The sequence below is a fragment of the Hyla sarda genome, chromosome 6 (genome assembly GCF_029499605.1).
Source record: "Hyla sarda isolate aHylSar1 chromosome 6, aHylSar1.hap1, whole genome shotgun sequence".
Lineage (NCBI taxonomy): Eukaryota > Metazoa > Chordata > Amphibia > Anura > Hylidae > Hyla > Hyla sarda.
In genome coordinates this window covers 140,986,854-141,011,462 of record NC_079194.1, presented here as the reverse complement: position 1 = coordinate 141,011,462, position 24,609 = coordinate 140,986,854, and the positions used below count along the sequence as shown (strand labels likewise).

The following is a 24,609-nucleotide window of genomic DNA, read 5'->3' as shown; positions in this document are numbered from 1 at the left end:
GTTGTCCAAAAATGAATGCATACAATTTGAACAAAATAGCAGAGGCATACGTACAATAATCGGGTTGCGAAAAAGAAAATACATCCAGATATTGCAATGTCTATCTCTGTTATTTTAAATAATAAAAATAGAGACGAACCAATTAAAAATATAGTACAGTTAAATGGGCACTCTCATTAAAGGGGTAGTCCAGTGGTGAAAAACTTATCCCCTATCCTAAGGATAGGGGATAAGTTTGAGATCGCGGGGGGTCCGACCGCTGGGGCCCTCCGCGATCTCTCTGTACGGGGGCCAGGCTCTCCGGCCAGATAGCGGGTGTCGACCCCCGCACGAAGCGGCGGCCGACACGCCCCCTCAATACATCTCTATGGCAGAGCCAGAGATTGCCGAAGGCAGCGCTTCGGCTCTGCCATAGAGTTGTATTGAGGGGGCTTGTCGGCCGCCACTTCGTGCGGAGGTCGACACGCCCCCTTCCCGCGGGCTGTCGGGGCTCCGTACAGGAGATCGCAGGGGACCCCAGCGGTCGGACCCCCCGCGATCTCAAACTTATCCCCTTAGGATAGGGGATACGTTGTTCACCACTGGGTTCACCACTGGACTACTCCTTTAAAACTAATTTTTGCTATTGCACTCCTTGTGGTAAATAAAAATATTTCTAATGTACTTTGTTTTAAAAAAAAAAATGAAGTTTTCTATGTTTTATTTGTGCTTAAAAAAGCTCAAGAACACATTTTCCCCCATCTCATCCACAGACTTTGGACTGAATCCCAAACACAGGAAGTGCAGCCTGGAGTGCTGAGGGGTGTGTGTCCAGCCTCATCCAATCATAGCTCATCTCACAGTTAACTGCCATATGCTGTTGGTTGGACACCCCCCCCTCAGCACTCCAGGCTGCACTTCCTGTGTTGGGGCTTCGGTCCATAGTATTAGTATGAGATGGGGGAAAATGTGCTCTTGAGCTTTTTTAACCCCTTAAGGACTCAGGGTTTTTCCGTTTTTGCACTTTCGTTTTTTCCTCCTTACCTTTAAAAAATCATAACCCTTTCAATTTTCCACCTAAAAATCCATATTATGTCTTATTTTTTGCGTCGCCAATTCTACTTTGCAGTGACATTAGTCATTTTACCCAAAAATGCACGGCGAAACGGAAAAAAAAATCATTGTGCGACAAAATCGAAAAAAAAAACGCCATTTTGTAACTTTTGGGGGCTTCCGTTTCTACGCAGTGCATATTTCGGTAAAAATTACACCTTATCATTATTCTGTAGGTCCATACGGTTAAAATGATACCCTACTTATATAGGTTTGATTTTGTCGCACTTCTGGAAAAAATCATAACTACATGCTGGAAAATTTATACGTTTAAAAATGTCATCTTCTGACCCCTATAACTTTTTATTTTTCCACGTACGGGGCGGTATGAGGACTCATTTTTTGCGTTGTGATCTGAAGTTTTTATTGGTATGATTTTTGTTTTGATCTGACTTTTTGATCACTTTTTATTCATTTTTTTATGTTATAAAAAGTTACCAAAATACGCTTTTTTGGACTTTGGAATTTTTTTGCGCGTACGCCATTGACCGCACGGCTTAATTAATGATATATTTTTATAGTTCGGACATTTACGCACGCGGCGATACCACATATGTTTATTTTTATTTTTTTTTACACTGTTTTATTTTTCTTATGGGAAAAGGGGGGTGATTCAAACTTTTATTAGGGAAGGGGTTAAATGACCTTTATTAACACTTTTTTTTTACTTTTTTTTTTGCAGTGTTATAGGCCATAGGGACCTATAACACTGCACACACTGATCTCTCATCCTGATCACAGGCGTGTATTAACACGCCTGTGATCAGCATTATCGACGCTTGACTGCTCTTGCCTGGATCTCAGGCACGGAGCAGTCATTCGTCGATCGGACACCGAGGAGGCAGGTAAGAGCCCTCCCGGTGTCCGATCAGCTGTTCGGGACGCCGCGATTTCACCGCGGCGGTCCCGAACAGCCCGACTGAGCAGCCGGGATACTTTCAGTTTCACTTTAGAAGCGGCGGTCAGCTTTGACCGCCGCTTCTAAAGGGTTAATACCGCACATCGCCGCGATCGGCGATGTGTGGTATTAGCCGCGGGTCCCGGCCGTTGATTAGCGCCGGGACCCACGCAATATGATGCGGGATCGCGGCGCGATCCCGCTTCATATCGCGGGAGCCGGCGCAGGACGTAAATATACGTCCTGCGTCGTTAAGGGGTTAAAGGGGTTCTCCACTGCCTTGCCTTCCGGAGCTCCGCTCGCAGCGTCCAGAAGTTTATTACTCCGAACTCTGTGTGCGGGCTTCCGTGTTCGAGGCCGCCCCCTCGTGACGTCACGCCCGCCCCCTCAAGGAAAGTCTATGGGAAGGGGGCGCGACCGCTGTCATGCTCCCTTCCCATAGACAGAGTTCGGACTAATAAACTTCTGGACGCTGCGAGCGAAGCTCCAGAAGGCAGGGCAGTGGAGAACCCCTTTAAGCACAAATAAAAAATAGAAAACTTCATTTTTTTTAAACAAAGTATATTACAAATATTTTTTATTTACCATAAGGAGTGCAATAGCAAAACATTTTTTAAAAAGAGTTACCATTTAACCCCTTAAGGACGCAGCCCTTTTTCACCTTAAGGACTGAGCCCTTGTTCGCAATTCTGACCACCGTCACTTTACAAATTAATAACGCGAAAACGCTTTTACCGAATATTCTGATTCTGAGATTGTTTTTTCGTGACATATTATACTTTATTTTGGTGGTAAATTTTCGGCGTTAATTGCATCCTTTTTTGGTGAAAAATCCCCAAATTTCATGAAAATTTTGGAAATTTTGCATTTTTCTAACTTTGAAGCTCTCTAATTGTAAGGAAAATGGATATTCCAAATAAATTTTATTTTTCTTCTAAAACACAATATGTCCACTTTATGTTGGCATCATAAAATGGACATACTTTTGCTTTTTGAAAAAATTAGAGGGCTTCAAAGTAGAGAAGCAATTTTCAAAAATGTCATGAAAATTGCTAAATCTGAAGGGACAGATGTTACAGAACTACAACTCCCAGCATGCCTGGGCAGTCGAGGAATGCTGAGAGTTGTAGTTTGGCAACATCTGGAGGGCTACTGTTTGGGCACCACTGTAACAGTGGTCTCCAAACTGTGACCCTCCAGATGTTGCAAAACTACAACTCCCAGCATGCCCAGACAGCCTTTGGCTCTCTGGGCATGCTGGGAGTTGCAGTTTGGCCCCCCTAGTGGTTGCCACAGTAAAGATCGATTTACTTTCACTTTCAATTCCCCCCCCCCCCCCCCCCCCCACTGTCGATTCCCTACCTGATCAGGATCCTGCAGGCTCCAGCGAAGATCCCAGGTCCCCAGGCATCTTCTCCTGCAGGTACGGCCTCCATCTTCTTCCCAGAGCCCCTCGCCATGGCAACCCCCTGTCCTGCGCTGCCATTGGTCAGAACTCCGTTCTGAGTAATGGCAGGGGATAGGAGTAGATCGCAGCTTTGCGATCTCACTCCAATCCTTTAGGCTGATCGGGGGTGTTGCTGACAACTCCGATCATCCCTATTTTCCGGGTGATCGGGTCACCAGAGACCCGATCAGCCCGGAATTGGAGAAAATCGCATGTCTGAATTGACATGCGATTTTCTCCGATCGCCGACATGGGGGGGTCTCAGGACCCCCCTGGGCGATGTGCCAGGGTGCCTGCTGAATGATTTCAGCAGGCATCCGGCTCCGGTCCCCAACCGGCTAGCGGTGGGGACCGGATTTCCCATGGGCGTATGGATACGCCCTCGGTCCTTAAGGACTCGGAATGCAGGGCGTATCCATACGCCCTGTGTCCTGAAGAGGTTAAATTAACCCTGTTTTTTTTTGTCTGAAGTCTCATGCAATTCTATAAGACTTCAGGTACATCTCCTACACAGGTAACTCTCGGACTGCAGAGATTGCCCTGAACTGCAGACTGTCCTGCAGACAGGTACAGAGAATAGTTAGTGCGAGGGACCAGATATGAGGACAGGGTGTGAGGTCGGATATGAGGATGTGATATGAGGACGGGGTGTGCAGTCAGGATGTGAGGTTGGGATATTAGGACGAGATAGGAGGATGGGATATGAGAATGTGATAAGAGAACAGGATATGAGGTCAGGATGTGAGGACGGTATAGAAGGACAGAATATGTGATATGAGGACCTTATAGGAGGACGGATATGATAATGTGATATGAGGTCAGGATAGGAGGACGGGATATGAGAATATGATATGAGGTCAGGATATGAGGACGGTATAGGAGGACGGGATATGATAATATGATGTGAGGACAGGATAAGAGAACAGGATATGAATATGTGATATGAGGACCTTATAGGAGGACGGATATGAGAATGTGATATGAGGTCAGGATATGAGGACGGTATAGGAGGACGGGATATGAGAATATGATGTGAGGACGGTATAGGAGGACGGGATATGAGAATATGATATGAGGTCAGGATATGAGGACGGTATAGGAGGACGGGATATGAGAATATGATATGAGGTCAGGATATGAGGACGGTATAGGAGGACGGGATATGAGAATATGATATGAGGACGGTATAGGAGGACGGGATATGAGAATATGATGTGAGGACGGGATAAGAGGACAGGATATGAATATGTGATATGAGGACCTTATAGGAGGACGGATATGAGAATGTGATATGAGGTCAGGATAGGAGGACGGGATATGAGAATATGATGTGAGGACAGGATAAGAGGACAGGATATGAATATGTGATATGAGGACCTTATAGGAGGACGGATATGAGAATGTGATATGAGGTCATGATATGAGGTCAGGATAGGAGGACGGGATATGAGAATATGATGTGAGGACGGGATAAGAGGACAGGATATGAGGTCAGGATAGGAGGACGGGATATGAGAATATGATATGAGGTCAGGATATGAGGACGGTATAGGAGGACGGGATATGAGAATATGATGTGAGGACGGGATAAGAGGACAGGATATGAGGTTGAATATAGAGACAAGAGCATTGCTGTTGCATCTCCTCTCCCACAAGGTATAGGTAGGAAGACCGGGCAACACTCCGTACTCTGCTAGTAAGTAATACAGCAGCAGCTGTTCTTGTTGCAGGGGGTGCCTCCACTAACTAAAAAATCTTAATTGTGTAGCACTGTTCTTAGATTACTTTATGTGTGTAGCTGTTTGGGTTAAATTTATTTTGTGGCATTGTGCAATATATATTTTTGCACTGCATGTTAATGGCAGCATTATTGTTGCTTAGCCACTTACTGTATACCAGCATATGGCATTATATTATGTGGTGCTTGCACCGAGGCACGGTTTGCTATGTGTATTTGTACATTGTATGACAGTATACCATATGGTCTCACTTGGTACTATCCAACATAAAGCTGGCATTGCTAAAAGTATGTGTCCTTCCCAGATATTCTGTATTATGACATACTGCATTTGCTATTCATAATGTTTTCTCACATTTAAGCACAGTGCATAATAAAAATAGGGAAAATGAGAAATCGCACAGAACATTTTTTGGATTCTTCTGCCATCTTGGTAACAGCTTTAGGGGTGCAGGCAGATTATTTTCTGCTGCTTGTGGATATTTCTCCATGCAGTTTATGGCTTTTGAATAGGATGGTAACACATATTTGTATTTGGGGTGTATCTAGATTTAATGGCGCCCTAAAGCTGAGTCAGGAATGCCTCCCCATGAACCATAGTAAACCACTGAATCAGCAGAAGTTATGCTATAATTTATGCTATATATTGTGAGAAGTCACAAGCAGGATGCAATTGCATGCACCTTGCAATGAGGTCAACGGCGTGACATGCGACCAAAAATCCATAAAAGATGGGTGTTTTTTTTTGCAACTGTGGCATTGCAGCCATGCTATCTCGCATGCAACACCATTTCCGAACAATTTGTGCGGTGTCATGGAATTTTTGTGTGGCGTGGCCAAATTTGCAGTGTTGTCCTAGCCTAAGGTAACTGAATCTGGTCTCATCACCCCTGATGTATAAAATCCAGCACCTACTATTTGCAATTACAACATTTGTGATAGAATGGGACATTCTAAAGAGCTCACTGAACTTCAGGATGTCATTGTAATAGGATGCCACCGATGCATCAAGTTTCCTGCCTGCAACGGTCAGCTATTAGTGGTGCTACTGAAAGATGGAAGCTTTTATTCAACACAGGTTACCGAACACTTATAAAAACGGTATTGCCGAGTGCTGATGCACATGGGGGGAGATTTATCAAAACCTATAGCAACCAGTCAAACTTTCTGGGCGGACAGCCAGCAAACAGCCGGCAATAGGACCGATCAAAAATGTGCCATCTCCATAGATGGCAATGACTTTCCAATTGGATTCCTAGAGGACTGGAATGAGAATTTCCACGGCAGGTGTTTCTGGCACATAAATTCCACAGTGTGCACTGTGCAGGAGAATCCCATTGAAAACAATGGGACTCTACTGCAATAAAAATTAGTTTCAGCCAGATTCCATACAGAAATTCCACAGTGTGAAAAAACGCTTAGGCTAGGTTCACACTGTGGAATTTCTGGGCAGAATTTCTGCCGGAGATTGAGTTGGCAGCACTAGGACCACGTGGACTACATTGCCGTCCCCATAGATGGCAATGCATTTCTGAGCAGATCTCCCAAAAGATCCACCCAGAAATGCACTGCAGTCTATGGGAGCAGCAATGCAGTGTGCTCGGTCCTAGCGCCGCCTTCTCATTCTCCAGCAGAAATTCTGCCCAGAAATTCTGCAGTGTGAACCTAGCCTTAAAAGCATATATACCACCACTGGACTCTTGAACAGTGGAAATTTGTTATGTGGATCGAAGAATCACACTTCTATATGGCAGTCTGATGGACAAGTCTGTGTTTGGCAAATACCAGGAGAACATTACAGTAGGTCAAAAAAGTATTTTGTCAGCCACCAATTGTGCAAGTTCTCCCACTTAAAAAGATGTGAGAGGCCTGTCATTTTCATCATGGGTATACCTCAACTATGAGAGACCGAATGAGAAAAATAAATCCAGAAAATCTCATTGTCTGATTTTAAAAGGATTTTAAAGGATAGCAACGATAGCAACAAATCAGCTCGCTTCTTTCATTTTTAACAAAGCCTCTGCAAAATGAAAGAAGGGATCTGATTGGTTGCTATGGGCAACTGGGCAACTTTTCTCCTGTACAGGTTTTGAAAAATCTCCCCCTTTATTTGCAAATTATGGTGGAAAATAAGTATTTGGTCACCTACAAACAAGCAAGATTTCTGGTTCTCACAGACCTGTAACTTCTTCTTTAAGGCTACGTTTCTACTTGTTTTTTTTTTTGTGGCCCAAAAAAACACAAGGAAAAAACGCGACAGCATTTTCCTGTGTTTGGCATTTTTTTTTCTTGCGTTTTTTTTTTTTTTTTTTGCATTTGACTGGAAATTGCATTTTTGGCCCCTTTGGCATTTTTTTTGGTACCCAAAATTTGTTGGGTACCAAAAAAAAATAAATAAATGGATGCAGTAGTGAGGGAAAAAAATGTATTTAACGAAATTTATATTTTTTATAATGAAATTTTAATAAATTTTTAATAAAGTGTGTGTGTGTGTTTCACTTTTTTCCCCTCAATTTTTTAAATTTTTTCTAGGTAGTACTACTACTCCCAGCGTGGAACAGACTGTTCCATGATGGGAGTAGTAGTACCCAACTAATAGACATATCACCCCGGGTGTCAGTCGTGACACCCGATGCGATCATCCGTAATATAGTAGAGATGCGGAGAGGCTCTATACAGCGCTCGCATCTCTGTTCTATACTCCGGCCAGTGATGGGAATAGAACATCACTCATTCATATTTTCCTCTCAGAGTGGGGATTGGCCAGATGGTTGCAGCCAATCACAGCTCTCAGAGGGAAATATGAATGAGTTATGTTCTATTCATATCACTGGCCAGAGTATAGTACAGAGCCGTGGAGCGCAGGAGTAAGACACTCCGCATCTCTGCAATAGATAGGAGGATCGCATCGGGTGTCAGGAGTGACACCCGCTGTGATCTGTCCTTAACCTGTTAAGGAGCCAGTACCTGTACGCCCTGAGTCCGCTCCCGTTCTATAACGCAGGGCCATGGCGTGAAAGTAAATCATTGCCGGTTAGCTCAGGGAGCTGTTCGAGATCGCCGCGGCGAAATCGCAGCATCCCGAACAGCTTACAGGACAGCCGGAGGGTCCCTACCTGCCTTCTCGCTGTCCGATCGCCGAATGACTGCTCAGTGCCTGAGATCCAGGCATGAGCAGTCAAGCGGCAGAATCATTGATCAATGGTTTCCTATGAGGAAACCATTGAACAATCTATGAGCTATAACACTGCAAAAAAAAAAGTGAAAAAAAGTGAATAAAGATCATAAAAAAAAAAAGTGTAAATAAAAATAAACATATGTGGTATTGCCGCGTGTGGAAATGTCCGAATTATAAAAATATATCATTAATTAAACCGCACGGTCAATGGCGTACGCGCAAAAAAATTCCAAAGTCCAAAATAGTGTATTTTTGGTCACTTTTTATATCATGAAACAAAGAATAAAAAGCGATCAATAAGTCCGATCAATACAAAAACGGTACCGATAAAAACTTCAGATCATGGCGCAAAAAATTAGCTCACATACTGCCCCATGTGCGGAAAAATTAAAAAGTTATAGTGGTCAGAAGATGCCAATTTTAAACGTATACATTTTCCTGCATGCAGTTATGATTTTTTACAGAAGTACGACAAAATCAAACCTTATAAGTAGGGTATGATTATAATCGTATGGATCTACAGAATAAAGAAAAGGTGTAATTTTTACCGAAAAATTACTGTGTAGAAACGGAAGCCCCCAAATTTACAAAATAGTGTTTTTTTTTTAAATTTTTGTCTCACAATGATTTTTTTTCCGTTTCGCCGTACATTTTTGGGTAAAATGACTGACGTCATTACAAAGTAGAATATTGGCACAAAAAATAAGCCATCATATGGATTTTTAGGTGCAAAATTTAAAGAGTTATGATTTTTTTAAGGTAAGGAGGAAAAAACGAAAATGCAAAAACGGAAAAACCCAGGTCCTTAAGGGGTTAATTGCAGGTACTACTACTCCCAACATGGAGCACACGCTGCTCCATGCTGGGAGCTGTAGTACCTGCATTAATAGACAGATCGCAGCGAGTGTAACTTCTGACACCAGTTGCGATCTGTCCATTAACCCCTTAACGACCACGGACGTAAATGTCCGTCCTGGTTTGGCGGTACTTCCCGCACCAGGACGTACATTTACGTCCTGTGTATGACCACGAGCGGATGTCCGCCATTAACCCCTCAGATGCTGTGATCAATACAGATCACCGTATCTGCGGCAGTGCGGTACTTTGAAAGGATGATCGCTCGCAGCTCTGCTGTGGCGACCCGATCATCCAGCATGGCGGCCGGAGGTCCCCTCACCTTGCTCCAGCCGTCTCCCGGGGTCTCCGGCTCTGGTCTGAGATCGAGCAGACCAGAGTAAAAGATCATCGATAATACTGATCAGTGCTATTTCCTATGCATAGCACTGAACAGTATTAACAATCAAATTATTGCTATAGATAGTCCCCTATGGGGACACAAAAAGTGTAGAAAAATGTAAAAATAAAAAGTAAAAAAAAGTGAAAAATCCCCTCCCCCAATAAAAATGTAAATTGTCCATTTTACCCATTTTACCCCCAAAAAGCGTAATTTTTTTTTATAAACATATTTGGTATCGCCGCGTGTGTAAATGTCCGAAATATCAAAATAGAATGTTAATGATCCCGTACGGTGAATGGTGTAAACGTAAAAAAAAAAAAATGGCCAAAAATGCAGCTTTTTTTGTCACATTAAAAATAAAATTAATAAAAAATTATCTAAAAGTTTTATATATGCAAATAGGTATCGATAAAAAGTACAGATGTCGGCGCAAAAAATGAGCCCTCATAATGCCCTGTATACAGAAAAATGAAAAAGTTATAGGTGGTCAAAATAGGGCGATTTTAGATTACTGATTTTGTACAAAAAGCTTTCGATTTTTTTAAGCGGTACAAAAATATAAAAGTATCTAGCCATGGGTATCATTTTAATCGTATTGACCCACAGCATAAAGAACACAAAAAAACGAAAACACAAAAAAAATTTGCCCATGTCCTTAACCCCTTGGGGACAGAGCCCATTATGAAACTAAGGACGGGAGCATTTTTTTGCAAATCTGACAACTGTCACTTTAAGCATTAATAACTCTGGGATGCTTTTACTTATAAATTTGATTCCGAGATAGTTTTTTCGTGACATATTCTACTTTATGGTAGTAGTAAATTTTCGTCGATACTTGCATCATTTCTTGGTGAAAATTTCAAAAATTTCATGAAAAATTTGAAAATTTAGCATTTTTCTAACTTTGAAGCTCTCTGCTTATAAGCAATATGGATATTCCAAATAAATTATATATTGATTCACATACACAATATGTCTACTTTATGTTTGCATCATAAAATTGACGTGTTTTTACTTTTGGAAGACATCAGAGGGCTTCAAAGTTCAGCAGCAATTTTCCAATTTTCGCAAAATTTTCAAAATCAGAATTTTTCAGGGACCAGTTCAGGTTTGAAGTGGATTTGAAGGGTCTTCTGGTTCGAAATACCCCATAAATGACCCCATTATAAAAACTGCATCCCTCAAAGTATTCAAAATGACAGTCAGTAAGTGTGTTAACCCTTTAGGTGTTTCACAGGAGTAGCAGCAAAGTGAAGGAGAAAATTCAAAATCTTCATTTTTTACACTTGCATGTTCTTGTAGACCCAGTTTTTGAATTTTTACAAGGGGTAAAAGGAAAAAAATCCTCTCAAAATTTGTAACCCAATTTCTTTCGAGTAAGAAAATACCTCATATGTGTATGTCAAGTGTTCGGCGGGTGCACTACAGGGCTCAGAAGCGAAGGAGCAACAATGGGATTTAGGAGAGTGAGTTTTTCTGAAATGGTTTTTGGGGGGCATGTCCCATTTAGGAAGCCCCTATGGTGCCAGGAAAGCAAAACCTCCCCCACATCGCACACTATTATGGAAACTACACCCCTCAAGGAACGTAACAAGGGGTACGGTGAGCATTAACACCCCACAGGTGTTTGACAACTTTTTGTTAAAGTCGGATGTGTAAATGAAAAAAAATGTTTTTTTCACTAAAATGCTGGTTCTTCCCCAAATTTTACTTTTTTACAAGGGGTAATAGGAGAAAATGCCCCCCCAAAATTTGTAACCCCATTTCTTCTGAGTATGGAAATACCCCATGTTTGGACGTCAAGTGCACTGCGAGCGAACTACAATGCTCAGAAGAGAAGGAGCGCCATTGAGCTTTTAGAGAGCTAATTTGTTTGGAATGGAAGTCGGGGGCCATGTGCATTTACAAAGCCCCCCGTGGTGCCAGAACAGTGGACCCCCCAAACGTGTGACCCCATTTTGGAAACTACACCCCTCACGGAATGTAATAAGGGGTACAGTGAGCATTTACACCCTACTGGCATTTGACAGATCTTTGGAACAGTGGGCTGTGCAAACAAAAAAATTAAATTTTTCATTTTCACTGACCACTGTTCCAAAAATCTGTCAGACACCTGTGGGGCGTAAATGCTCCTTGTACCCCTTGTTACATTCCGTGAGGGGTGTAGTTTCCAAAATGGGGTCACATGTGGGTATTTATTTTTTTGGGTTTATGTCAGAACCGCTGTAATATCAGCCACCCCTGGGCAAATCACCAATTTAGGCCTCAAATGTGGGGTATTTCCGTACTAAGGAGAAATTGCGTTACAAATTTTGGGGGTCTTTTTTTCCTTTTACCTCTTGTGAAAATAAAAAGTAAAGTGCAACACCAGCATGTTAGTGTAAAAAAAACAGGCTAGTGTAGACCCCAACTTTTCCTTTTCATAAGGGGTAAAAGGAGAAAAAGCCCCCCAAAATTTGTAGTGCAATGTTTCTCTCGAGTACGGAAATACCCCATATGTGGCCCTAAACTGTTTCCTTGAAATACGACAGGGCTCCAAAGTGAGAGAGCGCCATGCGCATTTGAGGACTAAATTAGGGATTGCATAGGGGTGGACATAGGGGTATTCTACGCCAATGATTCCCAAACAGGGTGCCTCCAGCTGTTGCTAAACTCCCAGCATGCCTGGACAGTCAGTGGCTGTCCAGAAATGCGTGGAGTTGTTGTTTTGCAAGAGCTGGAGGCTCCGTTTTGGAAACACTGCCGTACAATACGTTTTTCATTTTTATTGGGGGGGACAGTGTAAAGGGGTGTATATATAGTGTTTTACTCTTTATTATGTGTTAGTGTAGTGTAGTGTTTTTAGGGTACATTCGCACCGGTGAGTTTCCCGCTAGGAATTTGCGCTGTGGCGAAAAATTTGCCGCAGCTCATACTTGAAGCAGGAAACTTACTGTAAACCCGCCCTTGTGAATGTACCCTGTACGTTCACATGGGGGGGGGCAAACCTCCAACTGTTTCAAAACTACAACTCCCAGCATGTACTGACAGACTGTGCATGCTGGAAGTTGTAGTTTTGCAACAGCTGGAGTCACACTGGTTGGAAAACCTTCAGTTAGGTTCTGTTACCTAACTCAGTATTTTCCAACCAGTGTGCCTCCAGTTGTTGCAAAACTACAACTCCCAGCATGCACGGTCTGTCAGTACATGCTGGGAGTTGTAGTTTTGCAACAGCTGGAGGCACACTGGTTGGAAAACCTTCAGTTAGGTTCTGTTACCTAACTCAGTATTTTCCAACCAGTGTGCCTCCAGCTGTTGCAAAACTAAAACTCCCAGCATGTACTGACAGACCGTGCATGCTGGGAGTTGTAGTTTTGCAACAGCTGGAGGCACACTGGTTGGAAAACCTTCAGTTAGGTTCTGTTATCTAACTCAGTATTTTCCAACCAGTGTGCCTCCAGCTGTTGCAAAACTACAATTCCCAGCATGTACTGATCACAGAAGGGCATGCTGGGAGATGTAGTTATGCAACAGCTGGAGGTACGCAACTACAACTCCCAGCATGCCGAGACAGCTTTTTGCTGTTTGGGCATGCTGCGATTTGCAGTTTTGCAACATCTGGAGTGGTACAATTTAGAGACCACTGAACAGTGATCTCCAAAATGTGGACTTCCAGATGTTGCAAAACTACAACTCCCAGCATGCCCAGACAGCAAACAGCTGTGTGGGCATGCTAGGAGTTATAGTTTTGCAAGATCTAGAGGGCAATATAGAGATCACTGTGCAGTGGTCTCTAAACTGTAAACCTCTAGCTGTTGCAAAACTACAAATCCCAGCATGCCCACACAGCAAACAGCTGTCTGGGCATGCTGGGAGTTGTAGTTTTGCAATATCTGGAGTGCTACAGTCTAGAGACCACTATAGTGATCTCAGACTGTAGCCCTCTAGATGTTGCTAGGCAACTCACCGGCTTCCGTCGCATCCAGGGAGCCGTCCTCTTCTGCCGCACACCGCACGCAGATCTCCGTCGCCGCCCGCCGATCGCCCCGCTGCCTCCGGACGGCTAAGTGATCTTCGGCGCCGCTCCTCTTCGTTTTCCCCGTTCTGGCCCGCCTATTGTGGGTGGGCAGGACAGGGAAAACGAAAGTAACCCCCCCCCCCCGCCCCCAATCTGCTATTGGTGGTCGCGTCTAGACCCGTGCCACCTCACTCCTATCGCTTCAGGGGGATCGTGGGTGTCTTAGACACCCGCGATCCCCCTTATATTCCAGGTCACTATAGACCCGTAATGACCTGGAATCGGCGCAAATCGCAAGTGTCAATTCACTTGCGATTTGCGCCGATCGCCAACATGGGGGGGTCTAATTACCCCCCTGGGCATTTGCAGGGGGTGCCTGCTGATAGATATCAGCAGTCACCCTGGGCCGGTCCCCGCCCGGCGGGGACCGAAATTCCCTCGGGCGTATGGATACGCCCTTCGTCCTTAAGTACCAGGACGCAAGGGCGTATGCATACGCCCTTCGTCCCCAACAGGTTAAGGTGAAAATGGGTTTGGTCCTTAAGGGGTTAATGCAGGTACTACAGCTCCCAGCATGGAGCAGTGTGTGCTCCATGTTGGGAGTAGTAGTACCTGCAATTAAGTCACTCCTGACACCCGCTGTGTGAAAAAAACGCAATTTTTTCAACATGCTGCGACTTTGCAAAACTGCCAATGAGCTAAAAAAGAGTGAAAAAACGCCAACAGGATTAAAAATAACACCAAACTGAAAAACAAATTTTGCGATTTCTCATTGATTTACAGCTAACATCTGGCCGCAGCTTTTATGGCCCGAAAAAACGCCATGCGGCAGATTTGGCGTCCTCCCCCCAAAGAAAAACAAGTAGAAACTTAGCCAAAGAGTCTCCTCTGTCCTCCACTCGTTACCTGTATTAATGGCACCTGTTTGAACTTGTTATCAGTATAAAAGTCACCCATGGCTTATTTTTTGCGCCACCAATTCTACTTTGCAGTGACATTAGTCATTTTACCCAAAAATCCACAGCAAAATGGAAAAAAAATTGTGTGACAAAATTGAAGAAAAAATGCCATTTTGTTACTTTTGGGGGCTTCCGTTTCTACGCAGTGCATTTTTCGGTAAAAATAACACCTGATCTTTATTCTGTAGGTCCATATGATTAAAATGATACCCTACTTATATAGGTTTGATTTTGTCGCACTTCTGGAAAAAATCATAACTACATGCACGAAAATGAATACATTTAAAATGATCATCTTTTGACCCCTATAACTTTTTAATTTTTTTGCATAGGGGAAGGTATGAGGGCTTATTTTTTGTGTCTGAAGTTTTTAATCCATTTTTGTATTGATCTGACTTTTTGATCGCTTTTTATTCATTTTTTCATGATATAAAAAGTGACCAAAAATACGCTATTTTGGTATTTGGAAATTTTTTTCGCGTACGCCATTGACCGTGCGGTTTAATTAACTAGATATTTTTATAGTTCTGACTTTTCCGCATGCGGTGATACCACATACAGTATGTTTATTTACATAGTTTTTTTTTTTTTAAATGGGAAAAGGGGGTTGATTCTTACTTTTATTAAGGAATGGGTTAAATGATCTTTCTTAACTTTTTTTCCCACTTTTTTTTTGCAGTGTTATAGCCCCCCTCTAGTGGCTATAGCACTGCACACACTGATCTGCTACACAGATAATTGCCGTGCATTTACACGGCAATGATCAGTGTTATCGGCGGTTGATTGCTCAAGCTTGGATTTCAGGCTTTTAGCAGTCACCGAACGGACGTGCAGGAGGCAGGTAAGGCATCCTTCTGCTGCATCCTAGCTGATCGGGACATCGCATTTTCACCGTGATGGTCCCAATCAGCCTGACTGAGCTGCCGGGAGTGTATTTTTGTTACTTTAGACGTGGCGTTCAACTCTAAAGGGTTAATAGCGCGCGGCACAACAATCGGTGCCGCACGCTATTAGCCCAGGGTACCGGCTTTCATTAGCCGCCGGGAACGACCCGCTATGACGCGTATAGACCGGGACCAGGCGAACAGGTACGCCATGCGTCCTTAAGAGGTTAAGCCAGTACATGTCTGGGCCCGTCTGAAGTTTACTAGAGCGCATTTGGATGAGGATTGGGAGAATGTCATATGGTCAGATGAAACCAAAGTAGAACTTTTGTTGCATCCAAAGAACACCATATCTACTGTGAAGCATAGGGGTGGAAACATCGTGCTTTGGGGATGTTTTTCAGCAAAGGTACCAGTATGACTGATCCGTGTAAAGGAAAGAATGAATGGGGCCATGTATTGTGAGATTTTGAGTGAAACCTTCTTCCATCAGCAAAGGCATTGAAGATGAAATGTGGCTGGGTCTTTCAGCATGACAGTGATCCCAAAAACACTGCCCGGGCAACGAAGGAGTGGCTTTGTAAGAAGCATTTCAAGGTCCTGGAGTGGCCTAGCCAGTCTCCATATCTCAACCCCATAGAAAACCTTTGGAGGGAGTTGAAAGTCCATGTTGCACAGCGACAGCCCCAAAACATCAATGCTCTAGAGGAGATCTGCATGGAGGAATGGGCCAAAATACCAGCAACAGAGTGTGGAGGCCATATTTATTACAATTCTGTGCTTTCAACTTTGTGGGAACAGTTTGGGTTCTGCCCTTTCTGGTCTAGCATGACTGTGTCCCAGTGCACATAGGAAGGTCCATAAAGATACGGTTGGGTGCGTTTGGTGTAAAAGAACTTCACTGCCCAGCACTGAGCCCTGACCTCTTGCCCATCCAGCATCCTTGTGATGAACTAGAACAGAGGCTGCGAGCAAGGCCATCTTGTCAAACAATACTTTTGTCTATGTACTGTAGTGTATCCTGTCTACATGAGCCAATATTCTTCCACAATGATTTTAACACCTAGAGGTATCTGTGCCATGACAAATTGCTGCCAATGAAGATTTAGCACACAGATGGATGTTTGTTTCTAATACAGTGGCCATGCAGTTTATGTCCTAACATTGTCAGCAGGCTTAACATTCACAGAGGTGCAACGTAACTTGTGCAGGTAACTTATAAGAATGTAAGTATTTAACCTTTTCAGAGCAACCAATCACAGCTCAGCTTTCATTTTACCAAAGCTTGTTCAGAAATGAAACCTGAGCTGTGATTGGTTGTTATGGGCAAACCAGACAGTTTTTGTTTTAATAGGTTTTTATTTATTCCCCTGGTCAACCACAGTGGCCTGGGCATTGAATACAGTCATCTTCAGTGGCCTGGTCAGTGTATACAGTATTGTATATGTCTCATCCTCATTGGCTGGACAATATATACAGTGTTGTATGGTGTGTCTTCCTGTTTTAGGAATGCAGACGTAATAATTAGGGCTCAGTGTGGTCTGCCAGGATAGCGAATTCGCCATAGTTGAAGAAGCACAAACAACATATTTTGATCCAGCAACGCGGTTCTCCCACCAGGTTCAGGAAGAATCCCCCTTGCTAGTGGGGGTTATGTTTATTTATTGCTAACAAAAGGGAGGGTTTACAAAGCCACTCCCACATATACCTTACAAAGCCACACCCATACATACAATCAGCATTAGGTTACAAGGTTACAATTCAGCCTACAGAAGATATGACACACCATGTGCCATCAATAACCAACACATCTGCAGCTATGGTTGTCAGTTGACAACACATGAATCTGTGCCATATCGCACTGTGTGAAGCCACCATGAAGGCAGTGTGACAACTTAATATTTCCACAACAGTTCCTCCCTTTTTGACATATTTCTTCCTAGTGGTATATTACCAAGAGGTAAGAAGAACTAGATAGGCCAAGTCAAGTCCCACCAATGAAGACCAACCCAAGGACCATTCCCACCAGGAAGTCCAGAAATGTAATAAAATAGTCCGATAAGAAATGTAATAAAATAGTCCAAATTAAGAGGATGTTGATTTTCCTGCTTGGAACTTTCGGCTTCAAATTTGCGATACGATGGCTTGATCTTCATAGTTGATTAGTCTTGAGCTTCATAGTACATTGTTCTTGATATCATGGTCTGATTTGTTGCTTGATCCTGGCAATTCTCTCCATCAAGCCACAGGAACATTGGGCAAGTACATATAAAATTAGGATAGAAAAGAATAGTATTTTTATATATATATATATATATATATATATATATATACTCCAACCCGCTTCAACCAATCACCAATGGACCAATCTCTAAAGACGCCTAATGCTTTGCTAAGCTGACTTTGAAAACATTCTTACACATTGGGATTTCCAAGTCATTGACTCCAAAGCTGAAATAAAAACACACCTGCGGATCACTCAGACTTCTGGAAAACCCTTGCTGAGGGTTATGCATGAGTTATGGTCATGACTGAAGTTATACAGACCCCCTACCCATTCTGTCATCCAGAAATGTGCTGTTGGGTTTCAATTGTTAGGTCCCTACATATTCCCATGGACAACCAAAAACTATATACAGCATAGATGGCAGCCATGGTCGATGTGCTCTGACTAGTGGCGGGATGGAACACACCCAACAGTTGGTACGATTGGCGGCTTTAGCCAACTGCACATTTATTCTGAACAACAGATAATGATGGTCACTCATGCACAAACCTGGGGTGGAAAAGGCAAGACAGTAGCCGACACTGATACTTAGACCTGTTTCCCCGTGTATTTCAGCAGCTTCTTGCAGTGGCCAGCGTGGATCCAGGTGTCCTTGTCCTCAATCTTTAAAGACGTTGCGTTGTATCAGCACTTGGAAAGGACCAGTGCAGCTTCTACCCCCTTCTGTTTGAACTTTTTAATTATGACCCAATCACCTAGCTGGATGGAATTTAAACCAGTTATTGAATCTAGGTCAAGGATAGATACATGGACACGATTGTGGATGTAGGGACTGCATATACTCAGTCAGCAGTACAGTTCTGTCTTAGGGGAGACCTAATAACTATGTATAAATATATTAGGGGACAGTACAGATATCTCTCCCATGAACTATTTATTATACCCAGAACTGTATCTATAACAAGGGGACATCCTCTATGTCTTGAAGAAATAAGGTTTCTACACCAGAACAGACGGGGGTTCTTTACTGTAAGAGCAGTGAGACTGTGGAACTCTCTGCCAGAAGTGGTCATGGTAAATCAATAAATGAGTCAGAAAATGGCCTGGATACATTTCTAGACATAATAATATTACAGGTCATGGATACTAGATGGGTAAGAACATTCATCCAGAGATTTATTCTGATGCTATTTGGAATCAGGAAGGGATTTTATTTCCTAGTATGTAGCAATTGGCATCAGCTTTTTAAGGATTTTTTTTCCCTTCCTATGTATCAACTCAGTAGGGGAACAAAAGGGATGACGGTTGAACTTGATGGACTCGATAGTCTTTGAACTATGTAACTATGTCTTACGCCTATTCACAAACAAAATTTTGTACAGGGACAAACTATGGGGACATTAAGGAGCATTTCTTACTGGATTAAGAGTATTCGGAAGACATTCTGGCCAAAAATTACTCATGTTTTCCGTTATCTTAACTATTTTGTTTTAAAATTTCCCATTTAAGTTTTCAACATTGTCGCTATTCTGGGGGTGGTATAGGGTGTGTAAACCTTGGTTAATTAAGTGCACACTTCTGCAAAAACTTGGCCAGCAAAGAAGGGATGGGAGCTTCCTTTACAGGATTTATTGCCAGACAGTCATGCTTATCATCTGTAGACTGCTTTGTCTGTGGTCTTGTGTCCCTATATCACCTTTTCCCCCCTTTTCTTCCTCCTCAAAAGGAAGAAGAGATGCCCGGTATAGGATAAGGGGACCACCTTGTACTTTAGCAGATGAGCTACTGAAAGATGTTTAGTTTGTATCTGGTTCAAGATCTCCTGGATCCAGTGGGGCATGAATAGAGTGTAAACCTTTATCGCCAACCTTTTGTAGTAAAAGTGCACAGGCGGCTACGGCACGAACACGTCATGGTGATCCCTGATTACAGGGCCCAGAGCCTTAGAAGGATACATAATTTGAATCTAGCTCCATGGTGTTGAGTAAAGATCCCTGTGTCATGCCCTTTGCTCTTGTAGCAGAATAGGAAGAAGGGCATCTCATAGTTGGGAAGGCCTAGGGCGGGGGCTTGAGAGAGTTCTTGAACCAGTGTGTGTGTATTGTCAGCCAGTCATCATCTGTCAAAGTAAAAGGTGTTGTGGAAGCTTTCTCATACAGAGGACCTAGGGTTGTGGGAATGTTTGGTACCTGTTCTCTACAATAATTTATTTACCCCAGAATAGCTCTCTTTTTATGGGAGTTTTGCGGCCTAGGAAATCCTTCAAAGCTTGTACCCTCTTGGCCGTCAAATATTGACTGCCCTGCCATATGCAATGTCCCAGGAAGGTAACCTTATGATTACAAAATTGTTATTTATCCTTGCTAGCCATATTTCCTGTTGATTCTAGGAGATTTATCAGAGACACAGTATGACAATAACAAGTTGATCAGTCTGGACAACAGATCAACAGGTTATTGACACACTGTAGGAGGAAGACATCACTATTGTCAGACATCCACTGGTCTAATACTAGCTTCAGCTAGTCACTATACTCAAATGGGCCAGTCATTGAGCCCTGGAGACATCACTATTGCCAGAAGTCCACTGGTCTAATACCATCTTCAGCTAGTCACTATACTCAGATGGGCCAGTCACCGAGCCCTGCGGTAAACGTGTCAATCTCTACTGCTGACCCTGTAATGAGAAAGCAAAAAGGACATTGTGAGCCAGTGACACAAAATTTTTTTTTTTATTTGTGAGGTCAGTCACATCAAGACAGGATGAATCAGGTGGTATAGAGTCCAGCAATGTGTGTGGATTAGGGACCAATGGGGTGTCGTTCAAGATTATCTCATTCAAATGTACAAGCCTATAAGTGACCTCCTGGGAAAAGGAATGTTTTGCAAGGACCTTGGTTAATCTACTTTTAATCATAGGCGTGCGCAGCCTATTGCATTAGGGTGTGCACCCTAAAGCACAAACTCACTCTGCGCACGCGTGCGTGTGTATACATATATATATATATATATATATATATATATATATACACACACATACATATATATATACACACACACACACACTCTTGCTTGCATAGTGTAGGAGGATTGGATCCAGGTTTTAGGCTTAGCATGGCCCTGGGCAAATCAGAAGTGGGGTCCCAAAAGTTGTAATAGTGCACTAATCAGATTAGCACATCTTTGGTCACTTCAAATACCATAAAAAATATCTAAAAAGCAAAAAAAAAAAAAAAAAGGTACCGATAAAAACTACAAATCACAGCGCTAAAAATTACCCTCATACATCCCCATATACAGAAAAATAAAAGTGCTATAGGGATCAGAATAGTACAATTTTATATTTTTGTATTCACATTAGGTTGGCAGCATAGTTCCCCCACATTAGGTTCGCAGTATAAATCTCCCACATTAGGATGGAAATATATTTCCCCCACATTAGGTTGGCAGTAGGGATCGACCGATTATCGGTATGGCCGATATTATCGTCCGATAACCACGATTTTGGGCATTATCGGTATCGGCAATTACCTTGACAGGTAGGGGGAGAGAAGCGGGTGGTGGTGGCGGCAGCCTATGGCACCGCAAAAGCCACTGCAGTGCATTGATTTAAAGCGCCCGCTTTAAATCAAGGATCTGCAGCGGTGTCGCGGGCGGATAAATAGCCGATAACTTATACTGGAATATCGGTATAAGTTATCGGCTATCGGCCCTAACCTCCACCGATTATCGGTATCGGCCCTAAAAATCCCTAGTTGGCAGTATAGTTCCCCCACATTAGGTTGGCAGCATAGTTCCCCCACATTAGGTTCGCAGTATAAATCTGCCACATTAGGATGGAAATATATTTCCCCCACATTAGGTTGGCAGTATAGTTCCCCCACATTAGGTTAGTAGTACAGTACCCCCACATTAGGTTGGCAGTATAGTTCCCCCACATTAGGTTAGTAGTACAGTTCCCCCACATTAGGTTGGCAGTATAGTTTGCCCACATTAGGTGCAGTACAGTTCCCCCACATTAGGTGCAATATAGTTCCCCCACATTAGGTGCAGTACAGTTCCCCCACATTAGGTGCAATATAGTTCCCCCACATTAGGTGCAGTACAGTTCCCCCACATTAGGTGCAGTACAGTTCCCCCACATTAGGTGCAATATAGTTCCCCCACATTAGGTGCAGTATAGTTAAAATTGTAGGGAGGAGGGCAAGTCTAGAATTTACCATAAGGCTTACGGGACTAATTCTACCCCTGATCTTATATTTGCCAAGGGGTTCAATGAGCGGAGCCAAAGGGTTGTCAAAATTAGGTTTTGCCTAGAGTGTCAAAAATCCATGCACCAGCCCTGACTAGACCTCCCACTTGTGTGTATGTTTGCTGGTGTTTATAGGGATGCATTTGATGTGGATTTGAAAAAAAATTGTAAGTTGAATGGTAAAACTCATGTTTTTCTTTACTTGGCAAACAGAAGAACGCTTTTACTATAAGATGGTGGCACAGAGGGGGGAATATTCCAAATAGAATTTTTTTTTGCACCAGATTGGTTGAAAAAGTGATGCGGCACCCAGCAAGCTTGGAGCAGGTGCACGCTGTAGTTTTGGGTCTACAGCTGACCCAAAACTAGGACTCCCAGCATGTTGCACCATAATCTAAATTGTACTCCTATATAGTGCAAGAGGTGTGGAGTTGTAGTTTTGGTCATCATAGATTGTATCAGGGCATGCTGGGAATTGTAGTTGGTAACTGCACCTCCCAGCATTGCATTCCTTCAAGGAATGCAATGCTGGGATTTGCAGTTACCAACTAAAATTCCCAGCATGCCCTGATACAATATATGGTGACCAAAACTACAACTCCCATTATGTTGCACTATACTATAATATAGGTTATATGGTGCTACATGCTGGGGGGAGCTGTAGTTTTGGGTCAGCTGCAGAGATATAGGCTGGAATCTGGATCAAGGAAATTTCTTGATCCAGATTCCAGCCTATATCTCTGCAGCTGACCAAAACTACAGCTCCCCCCAGCATGTAGCAAAATATAACCTATATTATAGTATAGTGCAACATAATGGGAGTTGTAGTTTTGGGTCAGCTGCAAAACCATAGACAGTATCAGGCTGATGCAGCCTATGGTTTTGCCGCTGACCCAAAACTAATTTTGGGACAGCTGCAGAGCAGACCAAGATTGTATCAGGGCATGCTGGGCGTTACAGTAGTAACTGCAACTCCCAGCATGCAACTCCCAGTATGCCCTTACCACACCACACATGCCCAGGCTCACAGCTCAGGACTACATTACCATCATGTATGATTGTGACTGTCTATTATATGTAGCCTACATACAGGGCTGGCATCAGAAATGTTGGGGCCCCTTACACAGCTTGTAGTCTGCGCTGGTGATGTCGGGGATGTCCGGTGGGGCTGGGGTTTACTATTGAGGGGAAAAAAAAAAAGTCCTGCAGCAGCGGGCCGCGATGATTAGGGTGTGCCTGTGCACACCCGTCACACCCTGTGCGCACGCCTATGCTTTTAATATAACAGTCTACAGTATCTGCACCTTTATACTATCCACTTCCACTACGCTAAGGGGATATTATGGCAGCCAAGTGAGTGTACAAGCAGGCTTTGTCCTGATTGTCACCAGAGGCTCACAGCGCAAACCCACGTCATACTCATCTACTGCCCAAAGTTTCAGGTTTACTTAAACTATAATGTCCAGTGGGATCAGGCTGTCTGGTTCCTGGATGCAAGGTATGGCAACAATGGTGCATATCCTTCCATCCATGAGTGCACCGGCCACCACAATACCTGTTGGGTGCAGGTGATGAGGCCTGGATCTTCTGATTAAATGTCTGCTGTAACTTTTTATAGGGATAACATCTGAAAGCAGGATAGATCTTATGGCTATAGTTGGTGTTTGGTGGTTTATTACCGGTTACCATTATCCATGTGATTCCTGAAAGATATGCTAAATACGAATGGTTAGATAAACGCATTCAAATTCTTACAGGTAAAAAATCACTTGTCCCCAACACAAAGAAATGCTCCTCCCCTGTCTTTTTGATTATTAACTAATGAAAAGACCTATTCCTGTGTAAATTAGACTAGGCCTAAATTCATACGATGTGCTCCCTACATGGTCAAATTCAAAATAAAGAATTTTCACTAACAAAACAGAACAAAAACATCACAGTTTAAACCCTTAACGACGCAGGACATAAATGTACGTCCTGGTGAGGTGGTACTTAACGCACCAGGACGTACTTTTATGTCCTATACATAACTACGAGCATTGGAGTGATGCTTGGATCATGCGCGGCAGGTCCCTGCTGCTGATAGCAGTCAGGGACCTGCCGGTAATGGCCGACAACCGCGATCGCGCAGATGTCCTCCATTAACCCCTCAGATGCCATTATGAATAGAGATCATGGCATCTGCAGCATTGCGGACACTAAAATGGATGATCGGATTGCCTGCAGCGCTGCCGCGGCGATCCGATCATCCAGAACGGCAGACGGACCATTAAAGTGTAAAAATAAATGTAAAAAAGTTAAAAAAAAGTTAAAAAAAATTTGAAAAACCCCTTCCCCAAATAAAAACGTAAATTGTCCCATTTTCCCTCTTTCACCTCCAAAATGTGTAAAAAAAAAATATCCAAACTATTAAAATAGAATGTTAATGATACCGTACGGTGAATGGCGTTAACGTAAAAAAATTAAAATGAAAAAGTCCAAAATTGCTGCTTTTTTAATAACATTTTATTCCCCCAAAAAATGATAAAAAATTTATTTAAAGTTTTATATAAGCAAATATGGTATCAATAAAAAGTATAGATCACGGCGCAAAAAAATGAGCCCTCATACCGCCGCTTATACGTAAAGTTGAAAAAGTTGTAGGTCTTCAAAATAGGGGGATTTTAAACGTACTAATTTGGTTAAAAGTTTGCGTTTTTTT

General features: G+C 43.0%; 1 protein-coding gene and 1 long non-coding RNA gene across 20 annotated transcripts in view; one reads left to right on the top strand and one right to left on the bottom strand.

Moving 5' to 3' along the window:
- ATP2B2 (ATPase plasma membrane Ca2+ transporting 2) overlaps nucleotides 1-24,609 on the top strand; it is a 281,828-nt gene that overhangs the window by 103,680 nt on the left and 153,539 nt on the right. The gene's annotated exons all lie outside the window — the stretch shown is intronic.
- Nucleotides 1-24,609, bottom strand: part of LOC130276229 (uncharacterized) — a 220,822-nt gene that overhangs the window by 45,260 nt on the left and 150,953 nt on the right. For 3 of the 5 annotated variants that reach the window (XR_008845057.1, XR_008845053.1, XR_008845054.1), the window contains one exon: nucleotides 16,805-20,333. The exons of the other annotated variants lie outside the window; for them this stretch is intronic. This is a non-coding gene — a long non-coding RNA (uncharacterized LOC130276229). Of the gene's footprint in view, nucleotides 1-16,804; nucleotides 20,334-24,609 lie in introns of those variants that run through there. 5 annotated transcript variants of the gene reach the window in all.